Source organism: Anas acuta, chromosome Z, assembly GCF_963932015.1.
Source record: "Anas acuta chromosome Z, bAnaAcu1.1, whole genome shotgun sequence".
Lineage (NCBI taxonomy): Eukaryota > Metazoa > Chordata > Aves > Anseriformes > Anatidae > Anas > Anas acuta.
This window is the reverse complement of record NC_089017.1, coordinates 50,382,316-50,408,941: the sequence shown is the minus strand read 5'-3', so window position 1 is coordinate 50,408,941 and position 26,626 is coordinate 50,382,316. Positions and strand designations below refer to the sequence as shown.

The 26,626-nt window shown below is 36.3% G+C and overlaps 1 long non-coding RNA gene across 1 annotated transcript; it reads right to left on the bottom strand.

Moving 5' to 3' along the window:
• Positions 1-853: 853 nt before the first annotated feature.
• LOC137848081 (uncharacterized) lies at positions 854-26,539 on the bottom strand. The gene is made up of 6 exons (XR_011091171.1): positions 25,933-26,539; positions 24,386-24,426; positions 23,256-23,318; positions 19,912-19,981; positions 1,545-1,594; positions 854-958 (listed from the first exon to the last, which is right to left on the bottom strand). It is a non-coding gene; the product is annotated as an uncharacterized lncRNA (long non-coding RNA).
• Between the last annotated feature and the right edge of the window lie 87 nt (positions 26,540-26,626).

The window sequence follows — 26,626 nt, the reverse complement described above, 5'->3', positions numbered from 1 at the left end:
CTGCCACCTAGGCTGGCCATGACAAGGTGCATGTATAAAGATAATTGGGAAGTCCCAACATGCTAGTCTTGTGATTTCACTACTGAATTAGACAGTGAGAATCTGCTCTACAATTGTGCACTTCAAGCTTTATCTTTTAAAACTAATCTGAATGAGGTAGTCTTTTGTTTTTATATTACCCCATCAGCTGAAAAGAGTTTGATCAATCATTCTACCACACTGTCCTAACTTGGAAAACCTTACCTCTGCAGTCATTTACACAGAATAAGCAGATTCACTTTGCACAGACATCAGCTGACATGATAGTTCAATCTCATTTCTCAACTTTTTTTGCTGGAAACAGTCTCTTTGTACTGTTGAAGAAAATTCCCCTGGAATGTACTACTCAATTTTATTCAAATGTACTGTTACTTTTCAAGCATTTTCAGATAAACATATCTTCATTTTAAAAACAGCAACATAGTAACACAGAACACACAAAAGAGGAAGTTGGCGCGTAAAGGACATATGCCTTCAGTTATAAACCGAAATGATAAAGTAATAGGAAAAAAAAAAAATCCAACTTGCAATGCTCTCTTCTTTACTCCACACCAATACATGTATAACCGATTAAAAGGGAAATTTATTATTTCTGTAGCTTCATTTCTTCTGCTCTGTTAGCACAGAATTTTGTTTTATTTCTGTTATTAAACAAAAACGCTTAAGAATAGCAGTATTTATTAGACAAATACTGTTGCTTAGTGCATTTTCTAATACATTTACATTAATTAGGAGGAATTTATGCTTGCACAGAAAATTCAATATATCTTTCCCTGTTGCATTTTGTGTCTCTTAATATCTCTTAGGTTTCCTCCTCCTTTTTCTTCATTTCCAGGAAGTTTCTTGATCTTTGATTTAAAGTCAAAATCTTAAAAGTTTTGGCTCTCCTCATCAAATCATCATCATCATCTAGAAGAAACTGAGAACCATAGCTTGCTTTAGTTTTTTGAAAACATTTTGGGGAAGGAATGGAATAACAATCATTAAATATTTGTAGTCATCAATATAAAAATAAGCTTTGTTTCTACTTCATTTCTCTCATTCATTCTTCACGAATCTTCACCCATCACCACCACAACTAATACTTCATACTTGTCTCCCTAACAGCATCTGCTTAGCATATTCTTTTCTACAAACTTCTTGTGGAAAGCTTTACCTGAACCTTGTTATGTAACTTAACATCAACTTTTCCTCACAAGTCCATTTAATGACATTATTACTTGCAGTCTTGGAAGCAGAAGGCAATCTAATCCTTGTCTTTCGGTTCTACTCAGTATTTTCCCCAGTGAACAACTAGTCTGAGTACAACGATTTACAAATACTGAGCTAGTGTCTTCCTACACCTCCCAATTTGTCTGAGAAACTATCCTTTCTGAAGGTCTTATTGCACTTCTGCCTGGCATAGGACGCTGGTGCAATTGCTAGGCCGTCCCTTGTGAAAGCAGTAACTAATGCTCTACTTTTAAGAAACACGGCATTCCTCTGAGTTAATAAATACAACTTACCTTGCCTGAAATTCCCTTCTTTTAACTATTCTTGCCATCTTCTCCCAAGTCTGTAAAGCAACAGAGGCCATAAGTGAAGGAAGAAGAGGATAAAACATGGATGGAAACACAAATGGCAGTCACACACTGTGCAAGCAGAGATGCACTTTTCACACTGTGGGAGGCCTCAGTAGCTGTTCAAACAGCAGGGTCTGAGTAAATCTCAGCTAGTCTGCCATGAAGAGAGTTATTACTCCCATTTCCAGGGAATTATAGGCTACCTGGTATAAGAGACTAAGAAGCAAAAGAGGATGATGTCTCGAACTCTCAGCAGAAAAGGTTGTAGCCACATTTTAAATTGGCCTAGAAAAGAGCATCCTGCAAAAGCAGGAGAGCACTGTTCCAGGGCCAGCCTCCTGGAAACCATCTGAGACATCTCTGCAGGTCCTGGCAGTGGGCAGAAGGGAAGGCCTTAGCAACACCTTTCTCCAAAGACCTTTCTAAAAGGTTCTGCACATGCAAAGTAACGGCTACTGGCTTATAAATGTCACAGCTCTGAGGGGCCGTGTGTGCACCCACCACCATCACAGACAGACCAGAGACATCACTGGAACCCCGGGCAGTGATCCGGACCTTTCCCTCTAAGTCTATCGCCCTCTCTTACACTCTCTCTCCCTCATATGCTGTGGGCCATTCAGCCCTTTGGAAAATAACAAGGTGTAAATAGCTCCCGTTATAAACAACAACGTTCAATCAGTTTCAGCCAGAATAGCTTCTGCTGTCAATAAAACTTTTCAACCAAACATTTGGTGTAACATCACCTTACTGTTGCCCAAGGGTACTTCGAACATCAGCACTCACCACGAGGATCATCCAGGACGTCCCCTCTGGGCCTCCACACCTGGGCTGCACCTGCCAGACAAGAGCTGAAACCCAAAGGGAAAAACATCAAGATGGCCAGCTTGCAGCCCAGTCATGCTGAAGTGGATATTAAAGTTGTGTCCTGTGTCTGACAAGACCAAAAGTTTCTTAAACAACAGCATACCTGCGGGAAGAGTCCCCAGTTAAGCGTCCTGCTGCACAATGTCAATTCTTTGCCAAATGTAATGAGAAAAACAATATATCTGAAGCACTGTGTCATTAAATAACCTTAATTCAGAAATCGAAAACCAATTTTAAAGTAGCAAGTAAGTCTAACGAAATTTCTGTTTGTTTTTTTTGAAACAAGACCTACAAGAAGGGTTTCCACTCAAGATAGCAAAGCAAACTAAAACCTTAATTAAACAGCAGACCTAAAAGAAGGAAATAAAACCAGCCCAAAGACAGGAAACTTGTGTAGGTTAGGATCTTACCTGAAACGTTAGAGGAAAGGAGGTAAGGAATCACATGGACTCACTGGAGATGTTAAAAATAAATGGATCCAGGGTATTTTGACAACTTAGCCTATTTTTTAATGTGGTTATAGCTTGTTTTGTGATTACCTGAAATACATGAATACGGATATGCGTGAGATTTTATGCCAGACCTCCACAAATCCACAAATGAGTTCACTGTGAACTTCTACAGAAGGATTTTTTTTCTTCTAATGGAGAAAATAGTTTACTAAAAATAAATTTAACTGGAAAATACATTACACTTCTGAAGATCTAGCATGTTGGAACTTTGGATTTCCTGTCAAATGTCATCGAAGCATGAAACAGTAAGATTTGAATCCTGTTTTAATTGAAAATATTGCTACAATTTCAACCAGGAAGCTGCTAACAAAGCTTTCATAATAAAGATTTTAAAACAAAATTGTTTGTTTCTAAATTCTACACATGCACTCAGTTTTATTTTGACTGAAAATGTAATTATATTCTTAAAGTCAAGAATTATGTTCTCTTAAAACTGAGACTACTGCTGAATTATGCCAGTTATACAGCCATTTCAAATTCATATTGAGCTTTTTTTTTAAGAGAAAATAAATACTTCCAAACAATCCTTTGCTTCAGAAAATATAAGCACCCTTTCATGATAAATTTATGTGTGTGTGCATGTACAAACACGTATATGCATGAAAAAATAATTCTTCCCACAGTACTTGTCTTCAAGAATCTCACTGATCAATCCCTTATACTATCATGGCAGCAACTAGGAATTAGTTTTATGCCTTGCAGTAGATGACACCTTTTGTGTTAATCATGCTACAAAGCTTAAATTTTATAGCTAATAACTAAAATTCAACAATGTGAGGGATATGCTAAAGGCCACTTCAAACTTCAGAATAGCAAATCTATTTTCTGCTCATGGTTAAGTGTATTTACATTTCTGGAGGCCTGAATAAAGAGGTCCTATTTACACAAAGGGTTAGCCATTCTTGAACTCTGCATATTGAATGGCATATTTTCTTTTGTCACTCATGGTATGGGTACAGGACAAACAACTCAAGTTCAGGATTTCTACAGATATTCTTTACTTTTTGCAATGTGGAGGTGTGTCGTTTCTCTGTTGTTAATGTTTTTAATTCAACAACCTTCTAAGCAAAGAGGGAGTTGTTACATAAAATACAAGGACAGCAGTAACATGAAACTACTTAAATTTACAACTGAATTATGTTGTGATATTATTGCACACAGACATGAATTCAAGCAAGAAAATGACACATTTAATAAAGCAAGATGAATAAAAAATAAAAATAAAAAATAAAAATAAAAATAAAAATAAATATAAAATTTGCAACTTGTCATGACCACACTTGCACTTCCTCTCAAATCACTTTTGAAACCTGTTTTCATAACTTAATCAAAACTCTAATCTTGACTCCCAAAGCTTGAAGTCATTTTAAAAAATAACCAACAAATCAAACAATGAACAAACAATTCACAAGAATCAACTCACTTAGTTTGCTACACTGTCCAGGGTTCAAATGATATGACTGATTTTGGGGAATTACACATCCAATATTGGTATACTACAATTTGAACTTTTGAATTTTTTGAATTTTTGATTTTTTTTCGTTTATTATTATTATTATTATTATTCCTATGGCTTCACAAAGATGGAAACAATTTTGTTTCAAGGGAAAAAAAAAGTTTTTCTAGTTAGAAAACATTCTGGTTTAGGCCACTTACTTATTCACATTACACTAAAAGGGACCTCAGCATTTCATATGCTTCATTTCTCAGCACTATGACAGGAAAAGTTGTATCTCTAGATAGTCCTGACAATGATATTTCTAGAATTCTAGTAGGAAAAACTCTAAAAACTCATGGACACATGTAGCCCATTCCTGTATGATTCCATTACTTTTTTATATGTATTTTTTTTCTCCTAAAGTGTTGTCTGAAGTTCTTTCTTTCAGTTTATATCTGTTACATATCTTAAAATACATTGCCCAAATCTGAAATGGACACCTTTCTCTGTGTAGCAGACTTTTTTATGGTCAAATATCTATGTTTCTAAATATTCAGAGTTTTTCTAAACTTCTTGGACTAAGCAGCTGCAATTCATTCACTTGTACCTAGCAGATAAAGATTTCTAGATCTCTGATCATGTTCATTTGTAGCTTTTGAGACACTGGGGATCAACTATCTGGGGGCTTGGCCAGAGTAATTCAGTTAAAATTCAAAGCTGAACTTTGAAAAAAAGCAATGCTGAGCACTTCCATTACCAGGGCTATAGCCCTGTTCATTCATCAGAGAAACAAATTTGCTAAACATTCCTTCTCTCAGTTAGTTTTTTTCTCTAGTTAGTTTGTTATTAAGCAGATAAATAAACAAATCTAATTCTTGTATATTATTCTAGCACTGGCAATTAAATAATTTCTTTCACATTTTTGTGTTTTGTTTTTTTTTTGTTGCTGTTCTCAAAATCATGTTATTTTAAGTACATTCCATTTGTTCTATTTTTCCTATTTTTGTCACTTTGTTGACTTCTTGATTGGACAAGTCTGTCGCTAAAAATGAAGTTCTCAAGCCATACACCTTTCTTGTTCTTGCTGTACAAAAGTTGACCTACAGTCTGCAGTATCTAAATGTTTTATTTTCTACTTTCTAGTTAGGGATTAAATTCCAGACCTCCTGCTCTTAAATTTTCTCTGAACAGAATGATCCCTCTGGCGTTATTCTCATACAGCACATTTCTGAGTTCCTTGAAATCACCTGTAATCCTTGATGATTCTCATGGAAAAGCATGTTTATGTGTTAAAATATGTATGCTCAGAGACAGCTAGATAAAGAACCCACTTTACCATGCAACCTTAAATCTGTGTGTGTGTGGTGGTTCTACTGTGCTAGGCAGCCAAACACCACAACCACTCTCTCACCCCACCCCCCCAATACAGTGTGCAACAGTGTTATCCACCTTTTCTAGGATGCATAACTTACAAGCATCACCTGCTATTAACAAGTAAGCAAACATTTTCAAGCTTGACATTTCTTACAAATTGCTATAATTGTCTCACACAGAAACAGAGAGAAACCTGCCTCAGTTGTTCTGTTCATGCTCTCTAATACAACAAAACAAAACTAACCAAGCATTTCATTTTACCATTTAACAAATACACTACTTACAAACACAGAGACCGCAATCCTGGCTTGTGAAATCAAACCCGATCTCCTGCTTGATTATTTACGTTTCAAAATCTGTCTTCCCTACTGAGACTCTACAGAGAGGTTCAAGTCATTGCAAGTTCTAGTGGAGACAATTGCCTATTCATTTGAAACCACATACGCATATTTCATCTATACAGCTAAAAAAAAAACACCCGTGAGATGGTAAGGTCTTGCTGTTTTATTACAGGACTGCCTATGAATCAGTCGCTATACAGACAAAAAAGTTTCAAAAGTCTTTTATTATCTCTGAATCAGAAGTGATCCAAGAATCAGCATTTTCTCATTTATCTTCCTTCACTGAACATAATCAGGAATCCTCACTGATCAACAGAATTATTTTGCGTAGGTTGGCACATCTGGAAAAAATGGACTGCATCACTCTTCATGCTGATAAATATTTTAAATTACAAACAAACTTTGGTTATCATACTTATCCACTTATCCGAAGCATAGAGAAGCATAACTAGAAACATGGGAAAATAATATGCATAAAAGCAACAGACAAATGCAGCAAGCATAATTTAGGTGATTTAAAATGTAAGGATTTGGACCTAAGAAATGTTCTGCCAAAAGTCTGTAAAATTTGGTTTTATTATTTACTGAACTATAAAATACAAAGTTTAGAAATGTAAATTTTGCACAGTGCAGATGACACACGATGTGAAAGTAAGCAAGTCACTATCACATTCCTTCAGAGACTGATGACGTCTAGTTGCATGATGAACGTGCCTTAGGGAGGCTGTGGTAAGCTCTCATAGGACTAACATGAAGATCAGTGTTTGCCTTGTGGCAAGCAGGTGTTGGAATAATTCGTTAAGTTTTCCTTTAAGAGCACTGTGTAAAAACAATAAGGCTATGCAAAGGAATAGCAAATGTTGTGAAATAAAAGGAAGCTGATTATGCTAGGTGAAAGGCCACAATCTCCTTTAAGCACCTGCAAGAACAACTGCAAAAATGCTGATGTTTATAAAGTAGCCTCCTGGGACTATAATGAAGATGTCAAAACCTCAGGCAGGCAGCCTTTCTTTAGTCCCCTTAAACCATCTGTGGATAATGTGTGGAGGGGGGGATGATCTCACAAACCATGTAATCACAAATTTCGTGTCTTTTAGTCTCTTAAAACAAATATAAAAACAAAGATCAAAGCCACCATCTAGACTGTGCTGATTGACTTTCTGAAGAACAGCCCAAAGCTAGCATAAGCAAGCATTCAGAGTTCTAAACAATCAGTATCAAAAAAGACTAAACAAGAACATGTTTATCTACCAAATATCTTCTTGTATCCTTTTTCTGTTTAAATCTTCAGCCAGCTGGACATTCAATTTATTGAAAACATGCCTTCATTTACTAAGAACATAAGTATATTCTTATGGATATGAAAATATATATTTATAGACAAAGTAGAGAGAAAATACATATTAAGCTGTACATAAAATGAGGCAAATGGCTGAGAAAATAATGTACTCAGGCAGTGCATCAGCTGGTTATCTTTATTTTTTCTTTCTTTTTTTCTTTCTTTTATTTTTTAAATGAAAAGTTTTTATTACAACTTATTACATAGCTTGTAAAGTAATGTAAAATCTCTGATGTAAAGTCTTATATTTCATATTGAAATGCAAAGAACCTGGATTTAAAACTACCACTTAAAAATGATATTTTTATGGAAACTTGAATCCTATCACTGTTTTTGATTCGAAGTGTTCCGAATCATTATTTCTCATAATTACATGCAAATTAACATCTCATATGAACACATGGATTTCTATTTTATTTCATTAAGAGACAGAAAATAGCAATCACAAACAAAAAGTAACTGAACTCTTTCCAAAGTCTGAAAGTCTACAGACAAAATTTGCTTTGGTCTTTCAATAACCCAAGCACTTGCCCAAATTTTTAATCTTTCTGGATCCTGCTTCTCTGCAAGTCTTCCAATGTTTTTGCTAGACACAGCCTGATTTCATATGGCAATAAATATTTAAAACAAGAACAGACCCAAAAGCACAGATTTCCTGCAACAGACACCGAGATTTAACTCTTAGTTTTTCACTAATCCAGGAGCTCCAAACGTCAAAAATAATTTACAGCCTTTTTTGTCTTGGTCCCTCATTAGCTGTGCTAAATGTCCTTGGCATCAAGAAATGAAGTAGCCATTTGCACACTGTAGTATCCTTTGAATGGTTGTAAACCAATAACACATCAGGAAAGCTACTGCTTTGCATCATTAGATTTATTGAACTAGCAGGGAACCATTCTGTTGCATGACTGAAGTCACTATTTGACTAAATAAACATTTAACGTATTTTAACTAATGTTTCATGCCTACATCACAGCTTACTACTATTGCAACTATATATTTCAGCCATTTTCCTTTTTTTTTCCGTAACTGCCTCTAATTTTCTTCAGTCTAAACAAGACAAACTATAAAAAGGTCTTGCTCTGCCAAACTGCCAACCTGCATTGGTAATTTACATATTAATAATTACATACATAAAATAGTAAAGCATTACTTAGCACAATTCATTAACAAAAAGCAGTTTGCATGTTGCCAGAGTTGAACATCACACCAGAATTGCAAGACCTGTCACCTTTACATTAATATGCAATGCAGGACTTCAGCAGGTGCTCTACCTCCTGAAATCATTTTCATGAACAATTCGTCGTGAAAAGTACTCTGACGGAAATACAATTTGCAATAGAGACCAGTGAAAAAATCAGATGTTGTCTCTGGCAACTGTACCAAAATTTCCAGTCACTTGTATGGGTCCAAAAAAAAATCAAATCCAGTTCCATACCCTCACGTCATATAAAAAGATAAACTTATTAAGTACTGTCCATAAGGATATGAGTGTTTTTATCTGCTTTTCATGAAAAACAAAGAAAGAAAAACACACGCACCCTATCCCAAAGTATCACCTCTCCTAAGGCTTGAAATTTGCTTTTAATTGAAGTTTTAACACATCTGTGCTCCATTCCTACCTCATCTCTGTGTGCCAATGGTGTCCATACAGAAATACATACTTCATAAGAGAAAAAGAAAGATGATGACAGTTCCCTTGATCAATTTTTAGCAGGCTCCTCTAGGCAGCTGTAGCTTTAATCCCTTCTTGAAAAGGAATTGACTACTTGCTAAGTAACAAATGAAAATGATCTGAGCACTGGGGTGTTGTTTTGCCCTTTGTTCCTAATATGCTGGAGAAGAGGGAATTTTTTTTAAAGAAGAGTTTTCCAGGCCTGTGGAGGGGCAGAGTCAGAAACTAAGACTAAATCTGTGAAGAAGCGCATTAAACAAATTTCACCCACTATGAGGGTGGTGAGGCCCTGGCCCAGGCTGCCCAGAGAAGCTGTGGATCCTCCATCCCTGGCAGTGCCCAAGGCTAGTCTGGATGGTACTTTGAGCAACCTGGTCTGGTGGGAGGTGTCCCTGCCCATGGCAAGGGGTGGCACTCGATGGTTTTAAGGGCCCTTCCAATCCAAACCATTCTGTGATTCTACGAATTGTTGGAACCGTACCGTAGCATTCCAGCCAAGCTTTGTGTACTGGGTACACATAGTAAGGGTTTGGCTGCAGGGGTGAGCAGAGCCCAGCAGCTGCCTCATGTCAGAGCAGAGCTAGCTCCGGCCGGCTCCAAAAGGTTCTGGCTGGTGGCCAGAGCTGAGCCAGAAAGTTTAAATCACGAATTTAAACTTTCCACTTACCACAGCAAACTTCTATGCATGTCACCTGTTGGTTGCTTAGATCTCTTCCTGATGCACAGTAGCGCAAGGCTCAATTTTAAAAAGTTCCTTATAGGAAACCAGGATGAATGTGACAAGGAGGGAACACTATCACTTCATTCTTTCTCTAACTATCTCCCATTCTTCACTTCTAGGGCAGGAGGCTCAATTCACTATAAGCAGTAAAAAAAAAAAAAAAAAAAAGAAAAAAAAAAAAAAAGGCAACAGGCTGTAGCCACCAGGAAAAAAACAGCTATGATAGAAAGCCTTCAAGGTAAAGCATTAGCTCCTAGACCTTTTTAAGTCCAGTCAACTGATCTCGTCAAAATGAAGATGAAACACATGGTCAATACAAATTCAGAAAATGGTAGAACAATCTGTTTCTTCAGACACAGAACGTCTGCATCCAGCTACGGTTTGCAAGTAATCCGATGTGCACAGGAGGATCAGGTGGAGCAGTCAGTTTACTGCAATACTACTTTTCTCAACTTATAACTTTGTAAGTGCCTTGTTTTATCTCTGCTTGTCAAGCCTTTTGTACCAGGTATGTTTTTGTACCATGCCTTCTGCCTATTCAGGAGAAAGCAGAATGATAAGGACAATATGCTTGCTTGTCTACTGCATGCTACAGTAGACAAATCATGGAAACCTTAAACCTGGAAGTTAAAATTTTCATGAATGTCTTAAAAACAATAATAGGAAACTTTTTTAATAGTTGCTATGATCAATCTAAGCACAACTTCTGATTTCCAGACCACTTGTTTTCAATTTTTCATTTCTAGACTATGTCTTTCTAACTTTGGGGTGGGAAGTGGTCAATAAAATTAAAAAGAATCATGGATGGATTGAAGATGAATTAATACTGATGAAGATATATTTGTATTAGCAGGCTGTGAGCTGTGTCTATTTTCAGATTAAAGGTTGCTATAAAAAAACGAAGCCAGCATAAGTTTAAAGCCTTCAAATATATTTTAGGTATTTGCATAATTACACTGGCAAATTAAAATTCCACTATTAAATACATATATATACAAGCACACCTTTTTATTACTTTTTTTTGTTGTTTTTTTTTTTTTTTTTATGGATTGGCACTGGACATTTTCTGTAACAAATCTTTAAATGACGTTTAGATGTAGAGCTAAGTGATATGGTTTAGTGAAGGACTTGTTAGTGTTAGGTCAGAGGTTGGAATACGTGATATTGGAGTCCTCTTCCAACCTAGATGATTCTGTGATTTTGTAAAATATGACTGACCGTGATTTTACCACACTTATTACAAACAATTAAATATCATGCCAAGCTTATTACATCAAGGCACATATCTTTGTTGAAGAACATAACCACAATGCAATTTTAACATTTAAATGATAGTACCCAGCACCTCAATTAACCTAGTGCTCATGGCACTGAAAGGAAAAGAAAAAAAAAAAAGACAAAGGAACACCATATGCATCTGCACATTTCTTAGCAAACAGCAAATTAATTCTGAGTGAGCAGTTTTGAAGTTAGATACATCATGCATTTGTGTCTCTTGGTAAGAAGTCAGTTTCTCTCGTATGCACGGTTAAGCTACAAAATAAGGAATTACCAAGCACCTGACCTGTTGTATGTCCACACAGATAAGGAAATCAATCTGAACTGTTTGCAGTTTCTATCTTTTCTAGAAACCCTAACAGAACACAATGAGGATAACACAGGTTTAATTCCTATTTTCCAGACATGGCAGTCCTCCCTCTAACATAGTCTATACTTACGGGTTTAGCTTTAGACAAGTGTACTTCAGAGAACTGAAAGGATTGGCCATCTTAATGGTAACAAAGGAATTTCTCAGAATTACTGACCACAGAGATTCAAAGGAGCAAAGAGTAAGAAAAGATTTTGTAATGGTTTGTGTACTCTAGGAGACCACAATCTCTTTGTCCCCTCCCCCCCCCACCGCTATAGCCAGAATTGCAAATGGCTCTGTAAATGTTAGGGAGAGCTTTTCTGAAATCAATTCTAATAGCTTTGAATATAACTATAATCAGATTTTGTTTAAAGCTCTTGATATGTTCTTTGCACAGGATGGCTATCGGGCACATATAATTGAACATTATATAATAAAGAAAAAACACATTGGCTTTTTGTTCTAGGCACTAGTTTCCATGGACTACTTCTCATTGTATATTACCATTTTCATAAAAGCAGCTCCAAACAGTTGCAAAGACTTATATACGTAGTCATTTTTTTGCAACACCCACAAGCTTTAACGTTTCAGTTGTTCAGAATCTTACTGGCCTACGGCCCTTTCCCCAACAAAGGAAATAAGGGCACAAAAATAATTTCTCTTCTTGTTTTCTAATGTTTTAGAACAACACATATTCTACCTACACCTGAAGAGGCAACAAGTCACCAAATTTCAGGAAGCATAAAGCATTTAAGCAGGGAAGTCATGCATACACTATTTGGCATGTGTGAAAACCATTCAATTTCAAACATTCTTACCTGTATGGAGAATTTAGGCACTTCAGCAATTCCATGCAAACGGTCCAATACTGCTTTCACCATCTTCTCTCTTAAATAATGTGAACTAAAATATATGTTAACCTCATTCATCTCCAGAATCACAAAATTGGTGCAGTTTACTAAAATTTTGAATGAATTCTCCACCTATTTCCAACACTTGCTTGGAAACAGAGCTGAGAGCGACACCTTACCAAATATGTTTCATTTAGAAAAGATTAGAAGACAAAACATAAGTTTACTGCAAGGAAGTACATAAATTTTAAATTAGTTAGAAATATTAGTACACACAAAAAGCAATATACTATTTTGAATAAATTCCCAGTGCATTACTAAGTAATTTTAGGTAAAATAATGTTTATCTAAGAGAAACACAGAATTGCTTTACAGGCAAGGAGTAACCTAAAGAGGGGAGGCTTAGTTTAGATATAAAGAAGAAATTACTTGCTCTGAGGGTGGAGAGGTACAGCAACAGGTTGCCCAGAGAAGCTGTGGATGCACTTACCCACAGAGAAGATGTGGAACACTTCCCCACCCCTGGAAGTGTTCAAGGCCAGGCTGGATGGGTCCTCGGGCAACCTGGTCCTTGGGCACCAGGGAGGTGTCCCTTCCCTTGTCAGGGGACTTGGAACTCAATTATCTTTAAGGTACTTCCAAACCAAACCATTCTTTGACTCTGGGATTCTCGCATCCTCTTTCCTTACTACCCTTTTGGAAGTCAGTACTCTTCCAGACAGCTGCAGGCCCTCTTTCCACTTACATTTCTTGGAACAAAAACAAATTTTCATGTTGAATTTATGTCTCACTTTTGAGTATTTGGGCTCCTCAGTGTTGTATTTGTAAATATTTCATTTCTCTGAGTTTGCCCTTTAAAAACCAAGGGCATTAAAGATCTCTTCCTGTTTACCCATTTAAGTTAAAGCAAATCAATGAAGAATCATAGGATCTAAAGTTCTTTTGTTTTTTCCTAAAATTTTTCTTAATCCTCAATATCAGGTTTGTCATGGCAAAGAAATCAATGAAGATACTGGTTGAATGTCAGTACCTAGGCTCTTGGATTATTACTACCATTTTTTTCCCCATAATCCATATTTAGAAAGCTAAAATGTCGTATATGACTAGAGTGAACACTCCTATCTACTTTTTTCCCTTTAATACTGTTAGAGAGATCTACAGTTTCCAAAAACTACCTCATCAGAAATTCCTTAGTATCTCTTTCGGACTTCACTGACTCAAGAAACAATGTTATTGACCACACATCTTAGCTTCCTTTCTATTTTCTCTGAACATCATCTTAATTTTTGTGATTACTTTTGTTAGTTAACCTATAGGGCTGGGGTTCAAGCAGATCAAGTTCCTATGTCTCGACATATGTTCCTATGTCTATTAGACTTCCCCCATTCCACACGAACACCTCTATAGTGGCATGCTGACCACAACTAATTAATAATCAAATCCATTCTTCAATGGAATTACATATCTGGTTGTCCCTATTATCAGTATTTATATCTTCCTTTTTCCCTTGCCATTTCTCCTATTACTCTTTTGATATTTTTACTACATTTGCCATTTTCTTTTTTTAATTCTTCTTAAGTACTAAGTTAGTTTAAAAGAATTCATGACTTCTTCCGAAGTCTCATTTTTGACACTTTCTTTTACTATTTTTCCACTCTCAATTTGAAGATTACACTATTGCAGTGGAATCTATCCATCATGAAGAGCTTGATTTCGTTGAATGTTACCTTGTAGTCAGGTATTCTAAATGAATCTTGAAGTGATTTTTGTTTCTTTTTTAACTTTTATTTATTTATTTATTTATTAAGGGGATTAAAATAATTTCACCCATATAGCCCCAGCACCTTTCTTAATCTTGGGCAATTACTCGTTAGAGCAAATAACTGTCATTTGTTCCAAGTACCAGTCTTTGCTAGTAGTGACATTGTTACCAGCTTACCGTCCCCCTCCATACTAGACACCCAAAATTTTCTTTTTAAGTGAAACAACGTCCTTCTAGAGAATGGAAGTTTTTACCCTGACATCTTTTAAGGCACTGATCCTTTATTTCCATCTTACTATTCTAATCTTACTAATTACTATTTAACCCCCAAACTACTCTTTCCCATTATGTTTTTGTTTGCTTGTTTGTTTTTTTAACATAATTTGCAAACTGCTTTCAGCAAAGCATTAAGGATAATGTTATTTCATTAATTTAAAATTAGTCAAGGTGATTCTCATGATATTTTCTGTTGTTCTTATGCACAAATTGCAAAACACAACTTTTATTAGCCTCACACTGAATTACTTAATTACAGGATGAAATCATATTCAGTAATAACAACTAAAGCACTTAGCCCTGTTCAAGAATGAAGTGAAAATCATTTAGATTCTTGCAAGTGGGTTCTCAGAGTTCCAATACATTTTTAAAGATACTTTTATATCACATAAAACGCATTCTTTTATATGATAGGACAATCCATAACAGAAGAAAATCAAGATCTTCATCCACTACAGCACTCTTTACTCTGAAAGAGAATGTCATGCTATAACCATTACAAAGAATTTCATTATTCTCTCAACCACAGCAGCCACCCAGTGGCTACTCTTTTTAATACTCAGACACGCATAAAACCAGGAATTTAGGAGATGGTCAGAACCTGCAATTTTCAGTGATAGCCTCTTGTGTTAAATATTCCTTTTATGTGAAAGAGGAAATAAAGCCATCAACATTTTTTCTTTGGAAGCAGACTCTACACAAACATTCAGAAGAAGAGGAAGAAGAAAAAAACAAAGATATGGATGTAAATGTTGTGAGGCTCTTTTGTCATTACTGTTTATATATATATATATATATATATATATATATATATATATATATAGTGTCTGTTTGCTTTTCTTTAAATAAGAGACTGTTAATAAGAAGATATATTGTTATTAAAGTTTTAATACGAAAATATTTCTGTGTGATAGGCTATTTTTTTTCTTTAAACTATAAATCTAGAGAGAAAAAAAAGTTATTAAATGGAAAAAAAGTTATTAACGGATGTTAAATGTATCAAGGAATTTAGACCAACAGCACTGACAGGTATTTCTGAACTACATTATAACTCGTTATGAAAGTTTTGCAACAGTTCTAGATCTTGCAGGAACATAAGAGAATTTATTTCATGCCTTATTTAAGTGTCTTTTTGCGTAGGTGCCAAAAAATGGCTTCATATCCAAAAGCTTGCCTGTTTTTTTTTAACTGTATTGGTCTAGCTAAAAATGTTACTCTCCCTGCAATTTTTGCCTTGAAGATATCCGTAAACCTTCACAGTTTCAATATTAGTGATTATTAGACACTTTAATATTTATAAAGCGATTATATACAGCCAAAGAGGAACTTAAATAATAAAATTCATTTAAGATGACAAGAAGCATGAAGTTCTTCATCCACATTCTTATGATCTTCCAAATACTCCACTTGAAACCGCTTCTTTCCATTTTCTAAGTTCCTAGTTTAACAAAATCTGTGTACATAATGTTTCAATAATGAGGAAAACCTCTATAAAATTCAAAAAGTATAACAAATATAAATTATTATCAATGAATAATGCATGTTACTACCAGACAAGAAGTGATAGACGATTACAAAGAAAAGAACCAATACACTTTGTTGTAAATGGCATCGGTTTCTGCTGTGCATACCTAAGTATGTTGGAAGATATACACTTATTGTTACAGGAGTTCCCTCCAGCAATCTTAATATTTGGAAACTGCTATAGTGCACTCTCATTTCAATTGAATGAATGCCATTCTTTGATATTCCTGTATAAGAAACAGAATCAGGAATGATTCTTTGAAATATAAACTTGTGTAATAATTTTGCATTCTTTCACGTTATTACTAGCCTCTACAACTGTATTACTTGTGCCTTCAGTAAACTGATAAAAATTTTTGCCATTTCATCTATAATGATAATGATCTCTAGGAAACAAAATACATAATTAAAAAATCATAAGCTGACCTTCAATGTATGTTTGACCAAAGTTTGGAATTTCTCTTTGAACTGAATCTGATAATTGTGTTCTGTGCTAGAGACGATCACGTACAGTCAGGACTATGCTGCAGCTTCCTTGACACAAAGCTACACAGTCAGTGTCACCAGTCTTCCATACATGTATAAGACAAGCCCACTTTCTGCATCAAGCTGAGTGAAGGTCTACATGAAGTCTTTTAGCAGCACCTACAGATTCCTGTTTTTTTGTTTGTTTGTTTTGTTTTGTTTTTCTCTCAGAGATAGCCACTTCTTTTTGTCACATTTTCTGCTTACTTAAATTTCTTTTTCTTCTCCATCATTATTTGTCCCCAACTTCAAGATGACCCATTTATTTCTGCCCATTTTTCTTTGTAGAGGGTTCAGAACCTCTAACTGAGAACCCAGGAATCAAACATTTTGACACATCTACTTGTTGGTTTGACACCTAGAATTTGATATATAAATATAAGTTCAGGTTGAGGAACTGGTATGTTCTCCAAAGCAGACTGCAGGCAACACACAAAAAGTTAATGGAAATATGTAATTTCTTCATACATCATCCCTTCTGATGGAGGAAAGTAGTTACTAACTTATCTTTGTTCAACTCCTTAACCTGAAACTATTTGCTCTCAATAATTTATATTTGACTTTAATTACGTTTCAGTTCTAAGTTCCAATGAATTCTGATAGACCATATTACTGAAAACATTTGCTTAGTGTTTGCATCATTTAACCAAGGCTAGGGTCAATAAATATTAGCTAGCAGTAGGCCTACAGTCCTAATTTTTATTTTTTTTAAAATTCCTTCTGCTGGACTACAGTACTACCTGAAGCTATGACTTCAGCTTTTCCACTGCAACATGCTTAGCCACTGACAGACTAGGCTGTTGTATGGATAATACCCTTGCCAGAATTTTAAACCCTGCCCAGTGAGATTCAGTTTTTATTGGACATTGGAATTAATAATGAAATCAGTTCTTAACTGAATTTAGCAAATCCCAAAGACCTTAAATTCTCTAATACTTGATTTTTTATTTTCCACTTGGAGTTTCTGAAACAAAATGAGAATAATATTAATAAAGTAGTGGAAGTAAACAAAACCAAGCATTAATATTGGATTAATATTAATGATCCAATTAATGGAGCAGTTTGTCATTCACTGATGGATCATCAGATTAGCCATAAAACATGCAACATGTTACAAAGAAGGGTTCAACATATCCACTATTTAGAATAAACAACTGATGTAGTGTATGCCTCTGTACCTGATGTACGTAGTGTATAAGTGAATGAGAAATTTGGAAGAAGCAATAAAGTAGAGTGAGCCAGAGCACAAGACGGTATGAGAGATGAAGAGGGACAATGTGACTGTGTAAGAAAAAGACTTGGGCAAGCACACAAGACTAAGCATGAAGAAACACGTGTTAGAAAGATGTGAGAAAGACAGAGCAAGAGAGCACGTGCCCATGACTGAACACAAAGGAGCATACAGAAGACTGACGGACAGCAAGCAAAAGGGCAAGATGTTATTTAGATGTATGTTAGGTGAGCTGTAATAGCCAATCAAAAGTAGCCTAAGAGAGAATTTTCACAAGTTTTCTGTGTATGGGAATGGGCTTAAGTTGCACCAGGGGAGTTTTAGGTTGGATCTTAGGAAGAACTTCTTTACCGAAAGGGTTGTTAGACACTGGAACAGGCTGCCCAGGGAAGTGGTGGAGTCACCATCCCTGGAAGTCTTTAAAAGACGTTTAGATGTAGAGCTTAGGGATATGGTTTAGTGGGGACTGTTAGTGTTAGGTCAGAGGTTGGACTCGATGATCTTGAGGTCTCTTCCAATCTTGAAATTCTGTGATTCTGTATAAATTACAGTGATTCGAGTCAGAGATGTGCTCACTTTGCGAAAGACCGCCAAGCACCTGACTCTACAGAGTTATATAATTAATTATTTAATTAAAAGACTTTTGTGTGGATTCCGACTCTGTTTATTGGCATGGCACACCGGGCATGAACCTACAGACAACACACACACACAACCTATTTCAGCCTTAGATTAGACTCTTGTGATATAGTATTTGTTTATGATAAAGACAGAGTTCTCAACTACCTTGAGATCCGTGGAAGAAAAGAAATTTCTAATAGCCAAACTAAAGTACTACTGTTTGAAACAGCCATAGAATCATAGAATCACTCAGGTTGGAAAAGACCTTCAAGATCACCTGGTCCAATCATCCCCCTACCACCAAGGTCACCCACTAAACCATGACTCTAAGCACCACCTCCAACCTTTCCTTGAACACCCCCACGGACGGTGATTTCACCACTTCCCCGGGCAACCCACTCCAATGCCTGACAGCTCTTTCTGAGAAGAAATGTCTTCTAGTCTCCAACCTAAACCTTCCCTGGTGGGAACTTGAAGCCATTCTCTCTAGTCCTATCACTAGTTACCCAAGAGAAGAGACTAACCCCCAGCTCCCCACAAACAATCCCCAGACTTTTCTGCAGAGCATTTGAATTTTAAAACTAAGATTTTCTTATTTTCCTAATTCACCATAGAAGCTAATAGCATGTTATCTTACACCAGTTTTTAGAAAAGATCATGTACGTGCACAGAAAAGGTGACAAAAATGTAATGTCAATCTATCATAAAGGTTTTTAAGATTTCATCTAACTTGACAATTGGTAGATTGCTCACCTCCTGAGAAAAATACCTGATGTCAAACATGTCAGTTCTCTTAGCAATAATTTTCAACATGCGCACATCTCTACTTATTTTAAAAATAGTTTATTTGATGGAAAAACATTTTATTATTTTTCCCCATTATGCTAGAAGAAAAGTTTATTCTCCGTGGACTTTTAGTCATTAACAGTAACAACCACTCTCTAACAAAATTTTATAATAGCAATTTGAAACTATTATCCAATTTGTTTTGTATGTCATGAAGTGTGGATGATCTCCTCCACAGGTTATGTGGCAACAATGAAAACAAAAAGTTCCCCAAAGTTTTCTAAGTACTTATCCAACTTAGTCACATTATGATTTTGTATAAGTGGAACATATTAACCAGGCTTTGAATGCAGAATTTAAAGAAAGTACTACATTTGCATCCACAAAATGCAATGCAAAACTAAATTTTACTGCATTAAGAGAACTGCTTAGTCTATCACTTCACAGTTCAGAGAAAACAGAAGACCCAGAACAGAATCTTGATGCACTTCTGTTTTAAAATGCAAGTCCTGACAACCTGACAATGTTTCACGTAGCCCCTTTATCTCAAAAAATATATAATAATAATAAAAATTAAAATTAAAAATCTCTTTCTCATATGAAACTTGAGCTATCCCAGAATGTATTGTTTCATTTCTAGCACACATGAAATATAACAAGATATTGCACTTTGGTTGCCTTTTAAAAACAGAAGCACAGCAGAACTCAACATTATCCATAATCCTTTCATTCACATATTTCCTCTCACCTCTTTCATTTTTTAATCAGAGAATTGAATTATTATTGGCCTTAAAAGGCTGATACTTTACCACATCTTGCAAAGTACAAAAGCAACTTTACCTTTTCCCTGCTGCAGCCTGCCTTTTGCTCTTCTTAATCTTTAGATTAGTCATTTTTAAAATCTTCTCCACTGTGAAATCAAATAAATACAATTAGATAACATTTCATTTACTGGGGCTAGCATACTTTATTATATTAACATCATGCTCAGATTTTTATTCTAAAGTTTATTTTAAAAAATCCATTATTTCTAATGATAAAAGAACATATAGTGAAGGCATCCAGCATCTACCACACTGTGTTGGGTTTACGAGGCAAGGTTTTGGCAGAGATTGCCCTCCAGACTGTGGAGAAGACCACAGTGAAGCAGTCCTCCTGCAGACCACGGAGGCCCCTGCAGCAGTTGGTTGTGCTCTGAAGAATGCTGCTGCCCATGGAGAGCCCACACAGGTGTTTTTTTGGCAGAACTGTGGCCCAAGTTGGGCCTATGTCTGCTGCTGGAGGACTGCACCCCACTGGAGCGTTCTTGAAGAATGGCAGCCAGGGAGAAAGGGGAACTTGTTAGGAGGAAGGAGGGACAGAGGCTACCTGTTACGAAGAGACCACAACCTCCACTGCCAGCCTCTCGCACCATTCAGGGCTCAGGGTGTTGAGGTGGAAGAGTTGGGAGTGAAGTTGAGCCTGGGAAGAAGGAGCAGGTGAGGGGCAGCTGTTTTTGTTTCTCACCATGCTCCTCTACTTTTACTTGACAATAAACTATAATAAATTTCCCCTAGTCAAGGGTTTTTTGGCCATGATGGTAACTGGTGATTTCCATGTTCTTATCACAGGTTAGGAGCTTTTCCACCCTGCCCTGCCAAGGACAGGGTGTGGGAGGCTGGAGGAGGCTAGGTGGGCACCTGGCAGTTGCCACGGTCAAGCTGTTTTACTGGTAAATAATATTCATGGTGTATTTGGGTGACCCCCGAAGAGACACTCCAGAATACAGACCCAGGTCTGTATTTCCATGAAAAATACATGCCAAAACAAGCTCATTTTAAAAATGTTACCCCCTTTGCAGAAACATACCTGTCTCTAAAGGGAAAGAGGAAAAAAAGAAAGAATTAAATGAAGCATTTGCCCTGCCAATAACCATTATTTATTAATGGCAACACCTCACACATAGTCTGAATTAATCATATTGCTTACAGAGTTTGCATTTACTGCAAGGTAAGTTTTAAATTTTTATAGATGGTTAAAATAAAAATGTATCCTAAATTCTCAGAAAATTGCAAGCACAGAGGAGTAATGACTCTAAATTTCTTTACGAGCATTACGTGGGCAAAAATATATGCTGGGTTTTGACTGCGGATTGGATTCTCGTTAGAGAGAATACTTTTCTTTTTCTGTCTTTTTTGAGAAGAATAATCAGGGTGTATTCTTATAGCTCCCTTTCTACCTCTACAATTACTTTAAAATGTTGTGAAGACTCAGCTTCTCAGCACAAGCTAAATAGGCAGTTCTTTGCCAAGATCCCTGTCCATTGTGCATTCATGAAAGCAAACATGAATGCCATTGATCCCAGCAGGAAGGCTTGCAGGCTTGACACACTCAGTGCCAAAGCAAGGGCTCTAATTAGTGATCCTTCCAGCTGGACAGTAAAGGCCTTACCCTTCCTTAGGGAATAATAAGACAAGCAATGTCTGAAGTCCCCAAGTAAGCTTTATAGAATAGGGAGCATGCAGAGAACTGCATTAAAGGCACTAAACCAGCCGACACAGGTGACCGAACAGTGAACTGTGCACTTGGCAATGAACAGAAAAATGCCTGCTACACAAGCATCATCTGGTCTTTGGTTCCTCCTGTTTGCCTGAATTACTGTCAGAATTCAAAGGACTGTAATGGATGGCGCAACTATTTAAAAGAAAGCAATATATTTGTTGCAACAGTGATAGTTTTGAATATCTTCAAACCTTTTCTTCAAAAACAATGCTTGTTGACAATGTAACATACCAATTCATAACATCACCATTCTTTGCAGAATAATGACAAAAAACTCATTAGCAGTAACAGGCTTTGAAAAATAGGCAGCATGTGTAATTTCAGCACTTCAAAACTGTTAGCAATAAAGTCACTTTTAATTATATTTCTTTATAAAGAAAAATTATCTAAAGGATAAAAAATAGAAAGTCCTTTCATAGTAAAGATTACTAGCACTAGACTGCAAACACTGTAACCAGAGAAAAGCACTTGTACATATATGCAAAGTGTACATCTAGGTTTCTGTATATAAAAGATCTTATACAACTTCTTTTATTGCATTGCTGCTTCAGAATTCTGACAACCACAATATTCAAAACGAGAGTTTCACTGAAAAAGCAGGATCTACTGAAAACAGTGGCTTATTTAAACATACTTTACATATAAGTGCATGAAATGTATAAAGAAGCATTGAGATCTTGAAAGATTACAATGCCAAAAATTGCGTGAAGCTACAGTAGAAAAAAATCCAAATGGTATATGCATATCCATTGTATACGTCAATTATCTATTAACAAATTCCCAACGTAGATAAATTCCTCCTCAGTTAAAAAATAAAAATAAAAAAACCTAAGTTAACACTTTTAAAAATAAACTAGAACATACAAGTTTACACCCTTCTAATCCAACCACATTTGCTTTTTGAAAGCAAATGCAAATTCTAAAAGTGAAATATTAAAAGTATTTAAAAATGAAAATTTTTCATTTAGAATTATTATCCTACCTTGAGAACTGCAGTTTCTTTAGCCAAGCAAAATGCTTGGTCCTTCTGATGTTTGTTCCATTTTCACATCAAGTGGATATTAATTTTAACTACTGGCTTTCACTGAGAATCTTTCATTCTTGAAGAGATATAAGAAAATTACTTATTGAAAACAAACAAGTCTCATTTCAAGCTAGCAGCTTTTAGCCAATAGTTTTCTGATTTTCTACCTTTTGTTTAATACTGGTTATTCTTACTTGCCTGAAAGACTGCTACATTTCTCTTATCAGCAACATTATTATATTTTTTCTAAAAATAAGATTAAAAAAAGAGAGGAAGAAAGGCTGTAAACAAAAAGCTGTAGAATACAAAGGCAGTTAAAAGTTGGCTTCACAGCTCCTCAAAATAAATACTGAAGGATTATGATTCTGTAACCACAATCAGGATCTTTTTTACATCAAAGCTAGAGAAAAAGTAATGATATTAGCGCTTTGGACTCTAAATGGAACATACTGTTATTGCTGGGCAATAACTGTCCTTGTGCTGAGTGACAAAAAAAAAAGGGGAAAAGGCGCACTTCCCCTCCCACATTCCCTGTAGATCTCTAAAAATAAAGGACAGGTGAATATTCAAGGTGAAAATCAATATAATTTTTAAGATAGCCAGGAAGCCTTTAAATTACCTGAAGCACATTCTGTGCTCATTTAAAGAACATTCTGTATGCAGGCTGTAGTAAGAAAAGTATCTGTAGAATTAAGCAAAAGATCAATGAACAAATTTTCAGTGTACCACAAACACAAAGAATTCATAATGTAATAGTTATAAAACAATTGACTTTATGATTGTTTAATATTATCACAGGCTCATAGAGATGTATATTCAAGGTATTATAAGGTTGCATTAAAGAAGGTCACATTAAAGTGAGGACAATAGCTCTGAATCTCAAAGGATTTGGTCTAAGAATGTGTTGGAAAACGAGAGATTCATAATATTTTTTGCAGCCTGTTTTAGCATGTTTTCTAATACCATGAAGTCTTATGACATATTTAAAGTCAGTTTAAAGCTTATTTTTCTTCATTAAGACAATAAAGTGTGTTTTTCCTACATTCGTGCTATCTATAGCACTTTGGTTTGCACTTCCGGATGCAGTCCAGCTAGTATGCATTTTCTTCTACATTCACTAATGAGGTGGTACAAAAATAAAAATAAAAATAAAAATAAAAATAAAAATAAAAATAAAAATAAAAATAAAAATAAAAATCAGGGAATAAATTAGGAGACTAAAATGCAACCTACAGTGAGATGCAATCTACAGGTGCAATCTACTCTTTTTCTTCTCATGGTTTTATTCTCAATCTGAACACACAGAAACTGGCTTCAAAGTCTCAATTCTCCCCACACTGTGATCAAATAAATGAAGTAGTATCGAGGCTCATTCTGATCTCTCCACTCTAATTTATATACCAGAGCTCTCTAAATGGCATCTGACAGACAAACTCCCTCTGCGCCCATGTCTCTGGCTGGACAGCAATTCAAATAATAATAATAATAATAATAATAATAATAATAATAATAATAATAATAATAATAGCTCTGTCTTTCCTTCCTTTTTTCAAAACTAAGCAGTTATCACAATGACAAAGAGAAATGACTGCCCTCCTTAAGACATATGCAAACAACCAGACGACTGATGATTATAGAATTTGGCTTACAGAACCTTAGTAACCAGTCAGAAGAACTGCCAATGGCATATACATGTATACAATTTTACCGCATGGCATCAACTTGTACCCACCTCTGACTGCCACACACCTTAAGTTAGCACCACTCAGTCTGCAGGAAGGGGCTGTTACCTGCCTTTAATGTTAAATGTTTAATGTCTAAAAAACACACTACTGTGTATAGAACTTGTTGGAAGTCTCTCACCAACCATAAGAAATTTAACTAGCTTAGAAAACGAGCCAACCTTTCAGACTTTATGTTTATCTCTACTACTGAGAGCAGTACCACCACGATGAGGCAGAGCTGAGAAGCCTGCATGTGTGGAAAGAAACCTCACTAATGTACTGCACGAGCACTAAGCTTTACATACTGCTCAACATGAGCATTAAAATAATGGTGTGCTTTGCAAGCCCTATAGTTTTTAACAAATAAAAGAATCTGAAAAGCTGAGTTAGTAAGTATTTTAGGAAAGACTTAAGTGTTAAATATTCTGTATCATTGAATTAAAGCTGAAAGGTTCCCATGTTATCCACTCTAAAAATATCCACTACCCTGCTTTACAGCCTTTTGGAGGCTGTTTTCAGCTACGATGGGGGAATAGACCCCAGCTAGACCTCACACGTATCAGACAAGCCTCAACTCCAATGCAAAAGGAGCTGTCTGACCACCAACTAAGGCTCATGAAGTGACTAAACACTTCCTTGACAAGTGCCAAATGCTGATCTAAAATTCCAGATATAAACACGTAGGTAACATAGAGCCACCACTGTGGGCTCTTTATACATACAGCAATTACTTTTTTTTTTTTTTTTTTTTTTAACTAATTCAGACACCTTAGCAATTACCTAAACTATAAACTGTAACACTACCACAATCTATTCCCTTTAGGGTTATTACTAATTTTCATTTGAAACGGAACACCTGAAGCAATAAAATTGCTAAGCATTCATATCTATCTTGAGAACAGTAGTTTCCTAAAACTACTATGAAAGAGCCCACTATATGAACTGCACTGTTCAAACCTTACATTAACCTACAGCTTTTGGGGATTTATAAAACTCCTTGCAGAAGAGAATGTGCAGCATTTGTACACTTGGCATGGATTCTGCTATTCATTAGAAAAACTTTATAAACACTGAGTTTTTTCTGACACCACAATGATCATTCATGTACATACACATATACACGCATGCATATAAAATGGGTGAAACCTATAATGCTTAAAAATACAAGAAATTGAATGCACTTATGTGTATTCTTCATGATGTCAGCCAGGTCCTTACAAGTATACTGACCAGTCAAAAATAACAGTATTTTTTACAGTGCTTATTAACAGTTACATCAGTACAGACTTGTAGAGAAGTTTCATGGTTAAACTTCTGACTTTAAGATCACATTTTGGTTTTTGCTTTTTTGTTTGTTTGTTTGAACTGTTCGTCTGTTCGTGCTGAAATTTAAGATCAGATTTCACAAATTCAACTTTCCAGATGCCTTAAGAGCCAAGAGTTAAATTCTGGATAGTCTTGCTGCCCGCTATATTATGCATTTATTGAAACAGCCAGCCTCTTAATTAGCTGATTATCCAGGGAGTTAACGTCCCCTTTTTTTGCGTGGAGTTACCTCATTTGGATACTCACGTTGCAGTCACATATTCCTCATGTTTCTAGCAGAAATACTTTATAGACTGGTCCTTATAGGCTGCTTATGAGAAGGACTACTCGAGGACCTACATGAGAAACCAGAAAATAATTTCTCTGCCATGACACCTTGCAGGAGGGAGGGGGAAGGAACCACCACCAAAAAACACTTCAGTTTCTTTTCTAAAACACTGCCGCCCCCCAGAGGCAGCGGTTCGCGAGCTGCAGCTCTGTCAGCTAAAATTTGCAAAATTCGAGCAAAATTTGAGCGCCCTCAGAAACATCGCTGGGCGTTTTCGCGTTAACCGCTGCAGACAGAGGTAACCGTGATAACATATAATGGAAAAACAGCCTCCGTGAGCAACATCACACCGCAGGTTAGACATGGTTTGTTCCCAGGTATTACCACCTAACCGCACACGGATGGGATGGCTGCAGCTGTATTTCTGCCTCCTTGGGCCCCGGTATTAGTTATGGCAATAACTGGGTGTCACGGCGAAGAAATGTGTCCGCCCCGGGACTCGAACCCGCGGCCTCCGGGTCTGGAACCGCCCCGCCCCGCCCCACTGCCCTCTGCGTGCGCACCGAGCGGGGCTGCCAGGCGCATGCGCACTGGGAGCCTCCACCCCCACACACACATATAGAGCCTCATGGCCGTGGGCGGTGGCCGCGCATGCGCAGTTGCAGCCGGGGG